We start from the raw sequence: 15,908 nt of genomic DNA, 5'->3' as shown, positions 1-15,908 counted from the left end.
TGCAGAAAATTCAGGGCAGATGTCCCGTTTGTGGTGTCGTGTAGATCCTTGTCCTCCTCAAGCAGATTATATTGTCCTCCTTATTTTTGCTGTAAGAAATGTCCCTAAGAGCAGCAGTGCTTTATGTGAGTGACGGTCTCTGTGTTTGAGCTGGTTTATATATCCTCTAGCCCTGATCTCTCTCTAAGCCGTAACTCCAACCTGGCTCACACGTGGCCAACTGGCCCCTTCCTGTTTTAATCTGACCTCAGGCTGCTGCGTTCCCACAGAGACAGGCCTGGATTTCCAAAAAAGAATTAAGCCAAGCATCCAGACATAAAAACACATCTTCACACTTTGAGCAGAGTTTGCATCAGTCATAACAGGATTTTATCACTTGCTTTAGCATTGCTTGAGTCCTGATTCTGTAAAAGCTTCTCTGCCCTAACAAATGAGAAATATTCCTTAACATCAGCCCTTAAGTAAGAATGCAGGGAAACAGAAATGTAACATATTTAAACCATAACCATGCATTTGACCTGTAATGATCACAATTGGTGAGAACTGAATGTCAAATTATGGGTGAAGCTTGTTATTTTTCACTGTGTGCCATCAGAGGAGTCTCAGCACCTTCAGCCAAGTCCTGAGCAGGTCACCTGTCTAATCCCGGCATACCATCTGTTCCTCACAGCAAAACATTCAGCCTCCCTGCAGTTCAGTAACCTTGACCCTCCTGCTAACGTTGTATGTCAATTTAAAGTCCATTCTGGACTCGTCATATGATGTCAGACATGTCTAAGGTACAACGTTTGACACAAATACACTTAATCTTGAAAAGGCCTGGATTCTCTTTAAAGAGGTGCCTGTAAGATCATTATTACTGTGACAAATTTTCGCACTTTTCAGTTAGATAACATAATGAAAAAAGGATATTCTTTAATGGCAATACTTGTATGAGTGCAACACTAAATGCTATTCTGGTACACCAGAAAATGTATTTTTTTCCTTTATTTCGTTGTTTATATAATTTTCTTTTTATTTGAGTAGATCAACTCATATAAAGAAATAAAAGCATACACTTAGAAAAATTTAAAACCAGACAACAGAAAAAGAAGCAAAGTAACAGCAGAGATGACAAAGAAGATACAAATGATGAACTACAAACTTCAAAGCAAAACAGTTTATGTGTAGCTGTGAACAAGGAGAGTGAATAAACCACTGAAGCGCTTTCTCTGAAATATTCTCTATGGGGGTTGAAACATTCAGTCCACCCTTTCCAATACTTATCTAAATTGTTACTTTTGAATCTCATTGAAAGTGCAACATTTTTCTAAGTGTCATACCATAAAATCTGAAAGATAAAACACTTAAAAATTAAGGAACAAGATAAAGGGAAATATCACATAAAAAGAAACCATACAGGAAGTACGTTATAAAACTGAACAAAAGAATAAGAGACAAAAAGCTCACACAAACAATAAAAGCAAGAATACATAAATAGTGTGCCACAAATAAAAATATTTATCAGAAGTCTTTTTTTCAATATTAAGACTTTATTGATTTATATTTTTTCTTCAGTGTTTTTTTTTGGGGGGGGGGGGGGGTCTAATAATTTCTTCCTCTATTTGATTGGACAGCTGAAGAAAGACAGAAAATTTAAATCGAGACAGAATGGGGGAAGACATGCACTGAGAAAAGGAATCTGTCCTGTAACCAGGACTAGTCTCTAGAGGAGCCTGCTCTACCCACTGAGCTACTATTTCTACAGTCTTTTAAGATTTGTGTGTGTGTGTGTGTGTGTGTGTGTGTGTGTGTGTGTGTGTATTTATATATACAGTTAAATTGTACACTACGTTAATCTTAGACTTCAATGTTAATTTAAATTAATCTTTTTTGTTTATTTTATATTATACTTTTTTATTCATTTATATGTTTATTTACTTTTGTTTTCATTTTAAAGTTTTGTATTTAAGTCTCCAGTTAAGGAAAACTGACTTCCTTTGTGGATACAGACTAATTCCTTTATTTTGAGGGGAAAATAAAGAACTTTGGGAAATTGTAAGATTATGATATTACCTTCATCAGGAAAAAGGATTTTATCATGGATTGAAAATTAATTTATCATGTAGCACACAGGGCTTTACATACAAGTCCATAGATAGAAAAATAAACCGTAAAGAAAAAAAGTCCAACACAAATAACCCTGTGGGGGCAATAAAGCCTATCGTATCATATCTTATAGTGTTGTATAGTGTTGTATCTTGTCATCAAGTGCTGTGGATGTATCTTTAACTTGATGCATCATATTGTACTGTATCATATCACATGGCAGTACATCATATCACATTGTATTGTGTTGTGTCTCATCATATTGTATCACATCATATCATCGTATTGTACCACAACATAAGTGGTTTTAACAGATGACATCACCTTTGCTATTATATTTATTTGTTTAATGCTTTTATATTTGTAGAGCCTCTTATCTTGATTTCCCCCTTTTATATTTCAATGTTTTCTGACTTCTCTGGTCACATTTTATTGCCTTAAGTTGTTTTTATCTCTCTTTATGGTTTTATTCCTCTTTGTTTCTCTTTTAATTTCTCACATCTTCAGACCCTTTAATATGGTATTATATTTGATACAAACTTTTATGAGACCTCTTTCTAAGCAACATGATTAATAAAGTACTTTAAAATCCTCTGAATATAATCAGATCAATGATTTGAAAAATGCCCTCCAGTGGATTATCAGTTGCCATAAATGCCTAATGTATCACGTATAATACAAAAAAGTATATATGAAACTTTATGGCAATTTTTCTTTTATTGGATTCCAGTAGAAGATTAAATGGACATTTCAGTTCCAAAAAAGGAGAGAGTTTTTTCTGGCTATTATTTGAGTTATCAGGCTTTAAGGGGTTAATTTTGGTCTCAACCTGTGTAGCTGGGTTCCTCTGGTCTTTATGGTACCTATAATGTCAATGTGATTTCTATATTCTGATGATATCTGTGTAAATCTTAGATGATGTCTGTGCTCTAATGATGTCCTTTGATGTCTTAGTTTGCATCTGTCTCATGACATCTGGGTCTTGAAGTCTTATGAAGCTGTGGGGTTATTATCTTGGTCCCTTTTTATTGAGGTTCTTGAACTTTTTGGATTCTGCTGATATTGTTGATGTTAATTTTCTGTTGTCTTTTGTTGATTTTTGTTGCTTTGTTCTTCTCCCCACATGGCAGTGCATCGTATTGTAAAGAATCAAATGGTATCACATCAAATTGCATCACGTTATACAGTACACCATATCACACTGCATTGTATCATATCATATCATGTGGAAGCAATCATATTGCATTGTATAATTTTGCATCACATTGTATCGCATCCTATCCTATCCTATCACATTGTACATCACAGTGCAATGAATTGTATTGTATTATATTTTTCGTAGTGTATTGTATATTGGATCAATCATATCATATTGTATGGCATCATATTGCATCATGTCAGTACTTTTCATATCATGTTGTGCCTTGTTATTTGTTTCATATCTATAAAATCTGCATATATTTGTACATCTATATTGCTTTTCTGGGGAAGCATGTATAGATAGAAAAAAAAACCCACATTTAATTTCATGAGAAAATGAGTCTCCAGCTTTGTGAGAGTGGATTTCAAGCTAATCAAAGAAGGATTCAAACTGTTTATTTAGTCTAAGATGTGAGAGATATTTCTGTCTTTTATGGGAAACTTAATCCAGAAAGTGTTTTATTTAGAAACACTGTATTTGGAGGGACATGGCCAATAAAAGGGCAGGAGTGGTGAGGATTGAAAAATAACTCTCTGGAAACTGTCTTTAGCTGACATGCATGTGTAGTGGAGCAGAAAATATCTGATAAGAAGATACTCCAAATAGAAAGATCATGCACTTTCAAATTTTATGAAAATACAGGAAGTAAGCCAGTGTGTTCAGTTACACTGATCAATATACTGAGGTTTTTAGAGCTATGGGAAGAGTGTGTTGATCTTGCATTGTGCAGGCTAGATAAAAAAACAGATAGATTAACTAGATTGCATATTCTAGAGTAATATAACAGCTCTTAACTGTAATGGGGTTTCCCTCATCATAGCAGGAGGTCAAAGCTTTATGGATTAGAGGCAGAAAATCAGAATAGATAAATGAATGAGTGCTCTACTCTCAGTTGTACATCCTTATCACTGAACATGTCTGCATCAGTCAGTATCCAGCAGTGTCCAACTTAATATACAACAGATATTTCACAGCCATGCAGCGTAGAGCATGCTATGGGGTTACTCAGCAGCAGGTAGACTATATTTCTCACAGTAACAGCTGGCAGAGCGGAAACTCAGCAGACTGCTCTGTTAGCATCTTCTTTAAGACATAATGCCAGCACTGCCTCCAGCATTCACATACACACACAGACACACGCTCACATGACGAATGTGGGCAGCAGGTTTAATCCAGTTAGCGGCGGCTGAAGAGCAGAGGGCAGCAGATGGGTCTTACTCAGCCCCACGTCAGTCTGGAGCCATTTGAACATTAAAGTAACCCTGACTAAGCTTTGGCCTGCTGGCCTATTTCTCCATTCAACACTGTCCCATATTTTACAGCATCTGTCATGTGACTGGTGAGTCATTCAGTGCCAATATTAAAGAAATTCATCCATTCAGACATCAATTATCTCTTGTTCTTGCGTACTGTTTGCTCTGCAGTGCTTGTACTTCGCTGACTCTACTATAAATTAAGACAAGTGATATCAATGACGTCAAGCATCCTGATACTGATCAGTGTACCCCTCTATCTCTAATATAACAGTATTTTATAGAACAAAACATGTCTTACTGGTCTGACAGTGACTCTGTTGGAAAATAGAATTTCTGCCGAGTCATTTAAGAGCTCTCCTGCTGTGTCATGGGACACACTGGGCCACTTTACCAAGTGGCTAAATGAGGTCATGAAACAGATAAGAAATACATTAAAACAAGCATTATTGTCTTGCTCAATCTGGAACAGAATTAAGAACTAACAAAAAGTTTTCATCAGCAAGATTTTTTTTTTTTTTTTTTGGAAGGGGGGGGTTCTTTTGTGACAATTCAATACTAAATAACTTCAAAATGAACTTCTACCTTTTCATGGCTGAGTTTATTTTTTACATGCTTGAGCAATAATGATCAGATTATGACTGCAGGCTGTTATTTATTGCTGATAAACAATGAGTCAGCAAAAGTGGACCTAAAACTGGTAGGGCAGTTCAGTGAAATTCAGAAATACCTTTCACTCTGCTCACCTGCTTTAAAATGTCCAAACTCTTTGAGTGCACCATGCACCTTTAGTAAATCTCATTTTGAAGTGCTTTATGTACATTTTCAGTATTACAGATTTAAACTACAAACATTAAGTTGTCGTCAAACTTAATTTATAAATACCTTGTTTTGCTTTTCCTGGTTCCAAGCAGTTAATAAGTTTGAAAAATGTTTCTAGTTTAGTTCTGAGCTGATGGTCAGATAGTCACTCAAGCTTGCCTTTGTATTTCCTCCTAGATCCACTAGAGGGAGTTTGACATCAGTAATCTCAGCACAGGCTAGGAAGTGGCAGAGCCAGGTAAGGATGTCAACACACTGCTTTGTTTTTCACCACACTAACTCAGTTTCTAACAGGCAATCATTTTGACTGATGGAGGAGGAAGATTATCTATCAAAAGCTGAACCTGAAGTGAATAATGTTTAAAAATGTATAACTGCAAACAGTGCTGAAAGAACTGGATAAGGAAAATATCCAATCTTAACAAAAAAGACCTGATTTTGATACCATGGTAGAAGGTAATATTTGGGAATTTTAACTTAAAAACATTATCATTATCTCAGCCAGTGAACAAATGTCATATCTGTCTAAGAGATTTTAACCTATGGAGTAATCCACCTTTGTTTAATCAAACTATATGTTTATAACTGAATATTTTGCACTATTTTGAGATCTTCCTGTATATTTATGGGGAGCTGTTAATAAAATCCTGCAGAACCAGATAACTTTATATCCCTCTGTGCAGCTCAGCCTGATCATACTGTGCACAGTATGATCACACTAGATAACACTAGAACCACCAGGGATGTCTGTATACCTAAAAAAGCCAGCAAGTAAAATTTACACATTATTTGAGTGCATTGATTTTCGTAAATAGTGCTGATCAAGAGCAATTACTTAACCACCAACAATGAACAACTCATTAACCACAGCAAGAATACTATGATCGCCATACCCAAAATCATCTTAGGACTGACGGCTCAGTTCTGAAATTTCTTCAACATCAGTCTTCTTTAAAAAAAAAGCATTGAGAAAATCTATTGAATTTTTACAGTAATGAATGCCTTTTATTTCCTGTTTTATCCAAGTTGAAGGTTGATCTTATAACTTCTGATCTGGCAATAAATTAACAAAAGGTGTTATCACTGTCACATCTATTGTTTATCTGCTGGTGTGAAATAAAACAGAGGGAAACTCAATAGTTTCTTATGGAGTAAATTTTTCCCACATGGCTGTTTCAAGTATAAATGAAAATGTATAAAATTTGGATTAATGCAAACAAATTTGATGACATCAGGTGCTAAATAACAAAGTCTCAGGAAAAGTCAAATACTGACAGACTTACTGACAGACAGATACAAAGTACGACACAATTAAAGAACAGACATTGGTAAATTTTACCCCATGGCTATTCTAGTAAAAATACTTCATTGAAATGGTTCCTGATTTTTTTTTCCTTGGTTTTTAATTATTTCCCTTGACAATAATAGCTTGTGATAAATCAGCAAACATAAGAAGTTGATCTCCCTTTTAATAAATTGCTCAGTATTTCTGTCAAATGACAGAGAATAATGGCATTGCTCCTATGTTACAGAGCAGACAGGCTTTTATTGTGTGACAGCTGGTCTGCTGTAAGTCAACTGAAAAGGACTGATTTACTGGGATAATAACATACTGTCCCTCGTTCTAGATCAACTTATGTCCATGTTTGTTGTAGATATGTCAAACTAAAAAAGTGGACTGGGTTGGACCAAAATCATTCTTAAAATAGCCCAGGGTGGAAAGAAAGATGTACATTTTAAGAAGAGCTCATATAATTGTATTTTCTACCTAATTTGGTTTCAGGATAAATCTTGTTTGTAATTTGTAAGTCATCTCTTATTTTAAAAGTTAATTTTTCAGCATCTAACAGTTGTACTTCTGTTTTTATAGTGAAAATTTTAATTTTGGATGATTTTGGTTCTTTTCATGTCTTTTCCACTTGCTTTGTGACTGTGACACACTGAAAGATTAATTCTTCAGGAATTAATGACAACAGCTAATAAATAATGCAGACTTCTAGGATATAAAACTCTTATAGGTTTTCATTTCAAGATGATGAAATAAGTAAAAACTTTGTAAATCATGAAAGAAAATCTTAGAAAAGGGACATGTCATTAAAATCATGTTTTTTAGATATACGTCTGGTCATTTCTGATCCAAAATTCCTGTCTCATACCACTTCTTTGTTGATGCTTCTTTTTATTTTTACTGTGCACAAAATCTGTTGCAGCCCTCACAATTATAACTATTCTTCCTTACAATTTGCACAAACAGCCAAATCTACTTTGCTCACCTTAAATTCTGCATATATAGTAATTCCAGAGTAAATATCATCAACGGGATATTTTAAGGAGGTCAGTCAGAGTTTTTTGTGGCCTTTGTGGGTGTGTTTTATTTCAACAGAGGGGACTGACATCAAGATGGAAAGTGAGTTTTTTAAAGCCAGAAATCTCAGCATATGGTGAAGTGATCATTGACTTACAAGTATTTCTATGTAACCTGCTTTATAACCACACATGTTATGGACACTGTTGTTAAGAAACCCTATAATATAAGTGATTTTTGTAACATGTTTTAATGAGAGCACGAATCCCACACATTTCTTCTTACGCATAACTTATGTCAGGAATTTTCTCAGATTGATAGATGTATCATGTAGCTGCCACAGTGAAGTTGTATTGTCATGCTGACAGCTGGTTGTCATGGAAACTCTTCAGTCTGCAGGTGAAAGTCCTACCGTCCAACTCTCAGCTTTCAAAACAGTCTAATTATACACACAGCAGCTGCTGCTGCCTGCCACATGCTTGACTGTGTGTGAGGAAGTGTGTTTGTTGTGTTTTTGCACATGTGTGTATGAGGTGTGTGTCTGTGTATGTATCAGTATGTACGTGCAGGATTTCTCTCTGCATGTGTGTGGGTTGTGTCGTAAGCATGTTTTTGAAGGTGGGTACGTGCTGGCTTGCAAAATCACAGAACCTGCCCATAGTTCCTTGTAGAGTTGGCTATGTGAAGCTTTAAATGCAGCATGATCTATGATCAGCTCAAATAGAAGCTTTATCTCACTTTTTTCCTTTGTGATTTAGCCTAAAAACTTCACTGAAATAGTTTTCTAAAAAAGAAAACCATAGAGATCAATTGAGATGCTCATAATCTTTGGATTACAGGTTATTTGTTTATTTCAGGCATAAAACCAAAAAAATAAGGCAAACTAATTGTTTGTTGAGACTCCATTTATAGCAAGTCTTTGTTAATAAAGGTTAAGGAAGTACACACAATTAATAATAATAAACGTTAATATAGCATTAGTGTATACTTAACTTATCATCGGTAAACATGAACATATTTATGTGTTATTTATTAACACAGTTAATGCTTTATTGATGCATCAGTGTAGTATTAGAAAAGGGTTAGAGTTAGGTCTAGAGTTAGGGTTACCAATGCTCTACTAATGCATTAAAAAGCTAGTTCAGTTTATAAATGGGGTATCACTAAGTTAATAAAGATTTATAAATGTTAAGTATTTACTAATGCTTTAGTAATGCTACAAGAAAATTCAGTCTCAGTTGGCAGTTTCTCGTTTATGAACTTCAGTATGGATTATGGGATGCCACAAGGTTCAATCCTTGGTCCGGTCTTTACATGTTTCTACTTGCATACTCTGAAAACACAATGTCTCCTACCACTCGTAAGCTGATGAAACTAAACTCTCTGTCCCATGATAATCTCAATCCCCTAAATACCTGGTCAGATGCATTTGTGACATAAACCGCTGGATGTCACAGAACTTTCTTATCTTAACAAAAATCTTGACTGTAGGTCCACAAAAACAGAGACATGAATTTATATCAGTTCCATCTTTATTTTCTTTAAGTATAGTGAAATCATGTAAGAAATTTCAGTGTTATCATTGACACAAATCTAAACTAGCTGCTATCAAAACATCCTTCTATCACTAAAAAACATTATCACTCTTAGTTCATTCAGTTCTCAATCTGATTCTGAAAATCTCATTCATGCAATTATATCCAACAGACTAGATTACTGTAACGCCCTTTAAACTGTACCCCCTAAAAAGACAATAAACCAACTCCAACCCATCACACCCATTCTGAAAAATCTTTTTTGGCTTCCGGTTGAATACAGAATGGATGTTAAAATACTACTCCTTTTTTGTAAATCTTTGAACGATATGGCATCCCAGTACCCTTCTGCCCCACTCACAGCCTATCATCCAGTCAGATCCCTCAGATCATCCAGTATGGGCATCCTGAATGTACCCAACATTAAAAATAAATCACGTGCAGGAGCATTTACTCATGACAGTGCTGCCCTATGGAATAAGCTGCCTGTTAACCTGACATCTGTAGACACTTGAAGTTCTTCTAAGAGTGGTTTGAAAATGCTGCTTTTCTCTTGTGCCTTTGACTGTTTGACCTAGTACAGCATATTTGCATTTTGTATATGTGCTTTTGAAAGAAAAGACCTTTTTATAAAATTGTGCACTTATTATAAAGTGTCACCTATATTTTTTATTCCCAAGGTTGTCTGGAAAGACCGAGTGTATCGTCTATCAAAACCAGGCTGAACAGTCATGTAGTGTAATACTCTAATTACTTATTTTTCGTGCTCTTTCAGACTGCTAGCTAATAAGCTAACAAGTTGATTTTCAGTGTCCCTACTCTGATTCCAAGCAGCACGCACTCGGTACAGTCCCAGCCAGCAAAGCTGGGCACACAAGGCTAATCTGCCAAGTAAGTCATGTTAAATGCCAAAGAACAAACTTTATAATGTAATGATTGTGTAGAATTTGTTCTTCAAGTGTCTATGGCTGGGCTAGCATTCATTCATTTATATTTGACATTATGTACACCGTTTATTCATTCACTCCCAGATGTATAAATCCATTTTATCTTCTTTTAGGGACTGTTATTGACAAACCCAGGCTTCAACGCACAGCAGTGAGTTATGCCAGATGGGGTCCCTTTAGGGGGGTTTCTACTGTTGTTGCAAACCTTGAGCATTTTGAGCCACTACTGTGGTTTAAAGTTTGTCATCCCTCTGCTGTTGTTTGTCATGCCTTTTGACAGACATTGCCTCTAAGTACAAATGAAGTTAATGGTTTAGCATTTTGTTCTTGTAATATCAGTTAAAAATGTTCAATTTTTACATTTTTATGAATTACAAGCCTTCATTTCTTTATACTGCTCGGTCTCAGAGATTATCTCCCTTAGTCCTTAGTCCACAATGAAGTTTTGCATTACCATAGCTGAACATGTAAGATTTAGATTATGTCTTCTTTTCCTCTGTTGAATACAATTATCTCTTTAAACAAAGTAAGTGGTGACAGTCTTTTGGCATTCCTAAAAGGGACGGACACATTTTTGTATAGTATGAAAATATTTTTTTTATAGATGTATAATAACTTTTGTGTTAAAGCATCTAACTACTTTGTAACAGCTGAACAACACCTCTATCTCAACCTGCTTTCAGCCAAAGCCATAAATAATCTTTTCTTTCCTAAAGTAATCCCCCTGAACTTTAAAACATTATCCTGGCTCTAAAGAGGAAGCCCCTAAAATATCATTTGATCCGACATAGAGCATACTGCGACTTCCCCACCATGCACTTCTGACCAATGACAGGCTTCATTTCCTATCATAGTGATGCACTTGCTGTGACCTCTAATCAGAGATATAAGACTGAAATCTGACATTGTGTGAGTGTAAGCCAATCAGACATCGCTAACATTTCACTGTGTATGGAAGAGAAAGAGCCCAGTTGGTATAAAAAATAGGACTGTTGGGAGAAATATCCAGTTTCCTCGTATTGCTCTGGGAATTACACAGCATTTCACGCTACTGCAGGAGGAGTGTGTGTGAGGGGCTGAATTACAAACTGTGTAATTGTATATATCAACATTGTAAATCAGCGTAAATGTTAGGCAAGACTAGGCAAGTTATTAATAGAGCACCATTCAAACACAGAGCAGCTCTAAGTGTTGTACACAGTCAAAAAACAGCATCTCTTTATGGTTAATAAAACAACAATACTTTCAATCATACCCATATGTCAGTTATGAACACTTAAATATCCAAGGTGAGAGTGTGACAACTCGAACTCATCATACCTAAATATTTTAACATGCCTGTATAATAATCAAATATTCAGTAGTCCATGAGTTAATCATTGTAATATGTATAATTAGCTTAATATAGAGAGACTTTTGGGCTTTTTGAGGGGCTTTGACCATGGTTGAGGGGGGATAAAGGGGAAGGCTTTCTTGGGACCAGGCAAGCCACTTGAGGGTCCATGAAGGTTGGCAAAAAAGATGGTACATCCTAAATTGAACAAATGTCGAATTAAATTTTTAACAATTTTTACATACTTATTGAAGTCATAGAAATACAAATTTTATTTTCCTGTCGCTTCAGAAAATGTAAGCTGTTTCAAACTGTAGACCAGCACTAGCTGTTCCCCTTTTTCTTTGTAATATTACTGTCATGGGCCACCAAATGGGAACATAACCATTAGGTAATTTTGGACTCTATAACCGTGCTAGAAACTGAACAAATGTTGAGATACTGGAACAGACAGAAGAAGTAAGGGAGGTGCATATTACCCAACTACTGACATGTTAGCAAACTTATCAGTCAACTTCTTGGAGGCAAATGATAGCCAGGGGGCTAATGCTAACAATGCTGATCCATGTGTTGATATTATTAAATCAGATCTGAAGACGGCCCATTAATTTGGCCTAAGAGGGTCCCAGTAATTTCTTTAGGCAGGCCTGCTTGGACCACAGTTTTGGGGCTAGGGGTTTTCCCCAAGGGACTTTTTCTGGTAATCAGACTATTTTGGAGCTATTCTATCCACTCATGGTCCCTTAGTTACAATCTAAGTACAAGTCTTAATCATTAAATCATTCTATATGGACCTTGTAGTTGATGCACACCTAAATACAGTTACCTACCTTTACCTAATGGTAAAGCAGTCTGTGAACTCATCTTTCATCGGGGGTGAATGAGTCAGAAACAAATTTAGATTGAGGTCATACATGGATTATTGACTTTACTGTTTAGCATTATTCTAATAAACATGGACCATCAATAATTACTTATACTAGCTCTAATATCTTTGTAGTGTCAAAGCCACCTCTGATCCCTCAATGGGATAAAACTGTTAAAGTTTTTTTTGCTATTGATGTAGCAGCTGTAACAAAAACACTTTAAGTTACTCATCAGATTGTAAAAGCTGCTGACTGTTAGTTATTGTGTAATATATTCTGGTTATATCACTGTAGGTTAGCTAATTTACCCTCCCTGGGTGCTATGTTTGTTTTCATTACACACAAATTCAGAAGATTAAGAGAGATTAAAGCTCTTCTATGAAGGTGATACGTGCCTTAAATAGTACCAATCATTGCATAATGAAGAGAAGCACTTAATCTAGTTAAATAACAAGTAAAGAAACTTACCTTACACAAAGGTATTAATCTATTCAGCATTGCTCTCATATGTCTTATGCACACTTTTTTCCCCTAAACTTTTCTGCAGCATCTTTCTTATTAATGTGGTTTTATTTTCAATTCACTTTTAGTTCACAATCATGGAACTGAAGCTGCAAAATCTTCTACCTGTCTTGATTACAAATGAAATTACTATGATTTAAATATTATTTATTGCATCATTAAGCACAATATGTTACGATTATAATCCAAAGACAGACTCACTTTTAGAGCCAGGGACATGTACACATGCTTTGAAACGATATGAGCTAAAGGACATGCATGTCTTGACTTAAAACCCAGAGCTAAACTGTCAGTATGGTTTTATTTTTGAGTATTACCATTGGTTTAAAAGTGACAAATTGACTCAAAAGTTTGAATACAGAAAAATAAAGTCATACATTTTCTCTTGTTATAGAGATAGAGATAAATAGATAAACTTTGGCAGCTGAAGCTGTGCTTTATTATGCCTCACATTACCATGTCCATCTACATCAGCCATGTTTAGCTGATAAAAATAAAGGCTTTAACACCATCCTGACATTTCCTTAGCTGTGGTTAAAGTCTCTGCAGGTCAGCGCGTGGCTTTCATCAGGCTTTAACCGGTCTTTAAACCAAGTGTCCTTTAGGCTCCTCAAAAAGCACAGACTGCCAGCTGAGGGTTGACCTACAAGATGTCAGCTCACATTTCTAGAAACCATTGCAGCAACCATGTTTAGGCCAGAGTCACCACCGTTTGAAGCATCATAACAGATGGTCAGACAGGAGCAGACTATTTCTCAGGCTGAGGAGGAAGAGTATGTGCACTCTCGGAAAGAAAACAATATGTTAGTGTAGGAGAATGTCCCAGGTGTTGATATTGTGTGTTTTTATCTTAAAGTTGTAGAAATTTTTTTTCTATAACAAAACCACTTTTTTTATGTTGAACCAAAAGTCATAAGCATACAAATATACATTTGTATTCATCGCACATAAGGTGGAATAAAGTTCTGCTTCTATTTATATTCCACTGTTGTACCGAAGCAGCTTCTACCAAACACAACACAGAATATGTTGAAACACATCTTTACTCCAACATACATTCAATAAGCCATACTATCTCATTCAGTAGCTCTGATTATTTTTTAATGGTCTGTTTCAAATTCTCTCAAAGGTTCTTTTTTAATTTTTGGATTAAATTGAGTGTGGGCATGTAAAATATACAGAAAATGTAAGGGCTAGAAGTCTTGCAGATGTGAAAGTATTATGTATGTACAAAGAACATTTAATTTGCTATGAAAGTTCCTGTGAGGATTTTTTAACTGGTTATGAAACAGACTGAAACGAATACCGATTATTCTTCAGGAACCACTAAAGCATACTAGACATCAGCTACAAGACTGATTATTTCTCTGATGTTATAAAATTAATGCCTGCCACTGCTGGGTAAGTGTCAGAATGTGTGAAGTCAGCTTCCATTGTCCACTGTAGTGAGAGGTTTCATAATAGTGAAATATCTTCAAAGGGTCTTTGGCCACACTTGTTGATTATTGAATTCAGGTGTTTCAATCAGACCTGTTGTCACAGGTGTATAAAATCAAGCACCTACATGCAGCCTCCATTTGCAAACATTTGTGGTACAAAATGGGTTCTTCTGAAGAGCTCAGTAACTTTAAGCATGGTACTTTGATTAATGCCATCTTTGCAATGAGATGTACACATTTCAACTTAAAATGACATTATTAGAAAGTGGAAGTGTTTAGGAACAACAGCAGCTCAGCCATGAAGTGGAAGACAATGTTAAATCACAGAGCAGGGTCAATGACTGCTAAGATGCACTGTGTTTAAAAAAAGGTACCAAAACTCTGCTGATTCCATGGCTGAAGAGTTCTGAACTTCCACTGGCACTAACATAAGCACAAAAACGATGTGGTGGGAGCTTCAGGGATTAGGTTTTCATGGCCGAGAAGCTGCATGCAAGCCTCACATCACCAAGTCCATTGCCTAGCATTGGATGGAGTGGTGTAAAGCACACTGACACTGGATTTTGGAGCAGTGGAAATGTGTTCTGGGGAGTGATGAATCACACTTCTCTCTTTAGCAGTCAGATGGGGGAGTCTGGGTTTGGCGATGCCAGGAGAATATTACTTGTCTGACTGCATGGTGCCAGCTGTGAAGTTTATTCAAGGAGGGATAATGGTATGCGGCTGTTTTTCAGGTTTTGGGCTATGACCCATATCTCCAACTTAAGTGCAATTTTAATGCTTCAGCATACAAAGACATTTTGGACAATTCTATGCTTCCAACTTTGTGGCAACAGTTTGAGGAAGGACCTTTTTCTATTCCAACATGACTGTGCCCCAGTGCACAAAGCAAGGACTATAAAGACATGGTTTGATGAGTTCAGTGTGGAAGGCCTTGATTGGCCCGTGCGGTCCTGAGTGACCTATCAAGCATCTTAGGGATGAACTGGAACTGAGATGCAAGCCAGGCCTTCTCATCCAACATCAGTGCCTGATCTAATAAATGCTCTACTGAATGAATGGGCACAAATTGCCACAGAAACACCAAAATCTTGTAGAAAGCCTTCCAAGAAGAGTGGAGGCTGTTATAGCTGCAAAAGGAACTCCATATTAAAGTACATGTATTTGAATACAATGCCATTACAGCTCCTGTTGGTGTAATAGTCAGGCGGCCAAATACTTTTGTCCATATAGTGTAGCTTGATTTCCAGATATCTTTTTAAGAATTTAAAAACAATTCACGTACATCTTTAAGTATATAGTTTTCTGTTTGTCATTTGTTACTATTGTTTGCCTTAAATGGCTTGTATGCCAGCTGGCAAGTTTTGTATCTGGAGCTGCAATGCATTGTGGGATGGTTTCGTTTAAGTGAGCTCCTGTATCATACTTAAAATCCTGACCAATGTAGTAAACATCTACCAGCTTCTTGCATGCACAACATTACAAATATGACTTCAGAATGTACTACATACTAAATGTGACGTCATGCTCACTATGAATAGCATCAGTTTGTCCTTTTAGACACAGCCTGAGAGAAGGAAAAATTTTTTTGTGGTCT

Source organism: Cheilinus undulatus, linkage group 8 (genome assembly GCF_018320785.1).
Source record: "Cheilinus undulatus linkage group 8, ASM1832078v1, whole genome shotgun sequence".
Classification (NCBI taxonomy): Eukaryota; Metazoa; Chordata; class Actinopteri; order Labriformes; family Labridae; genus Cheilinus; species Cheilinus undulatus.
This window is presented reverse-complemented; position numbering follows the sequence as displayed.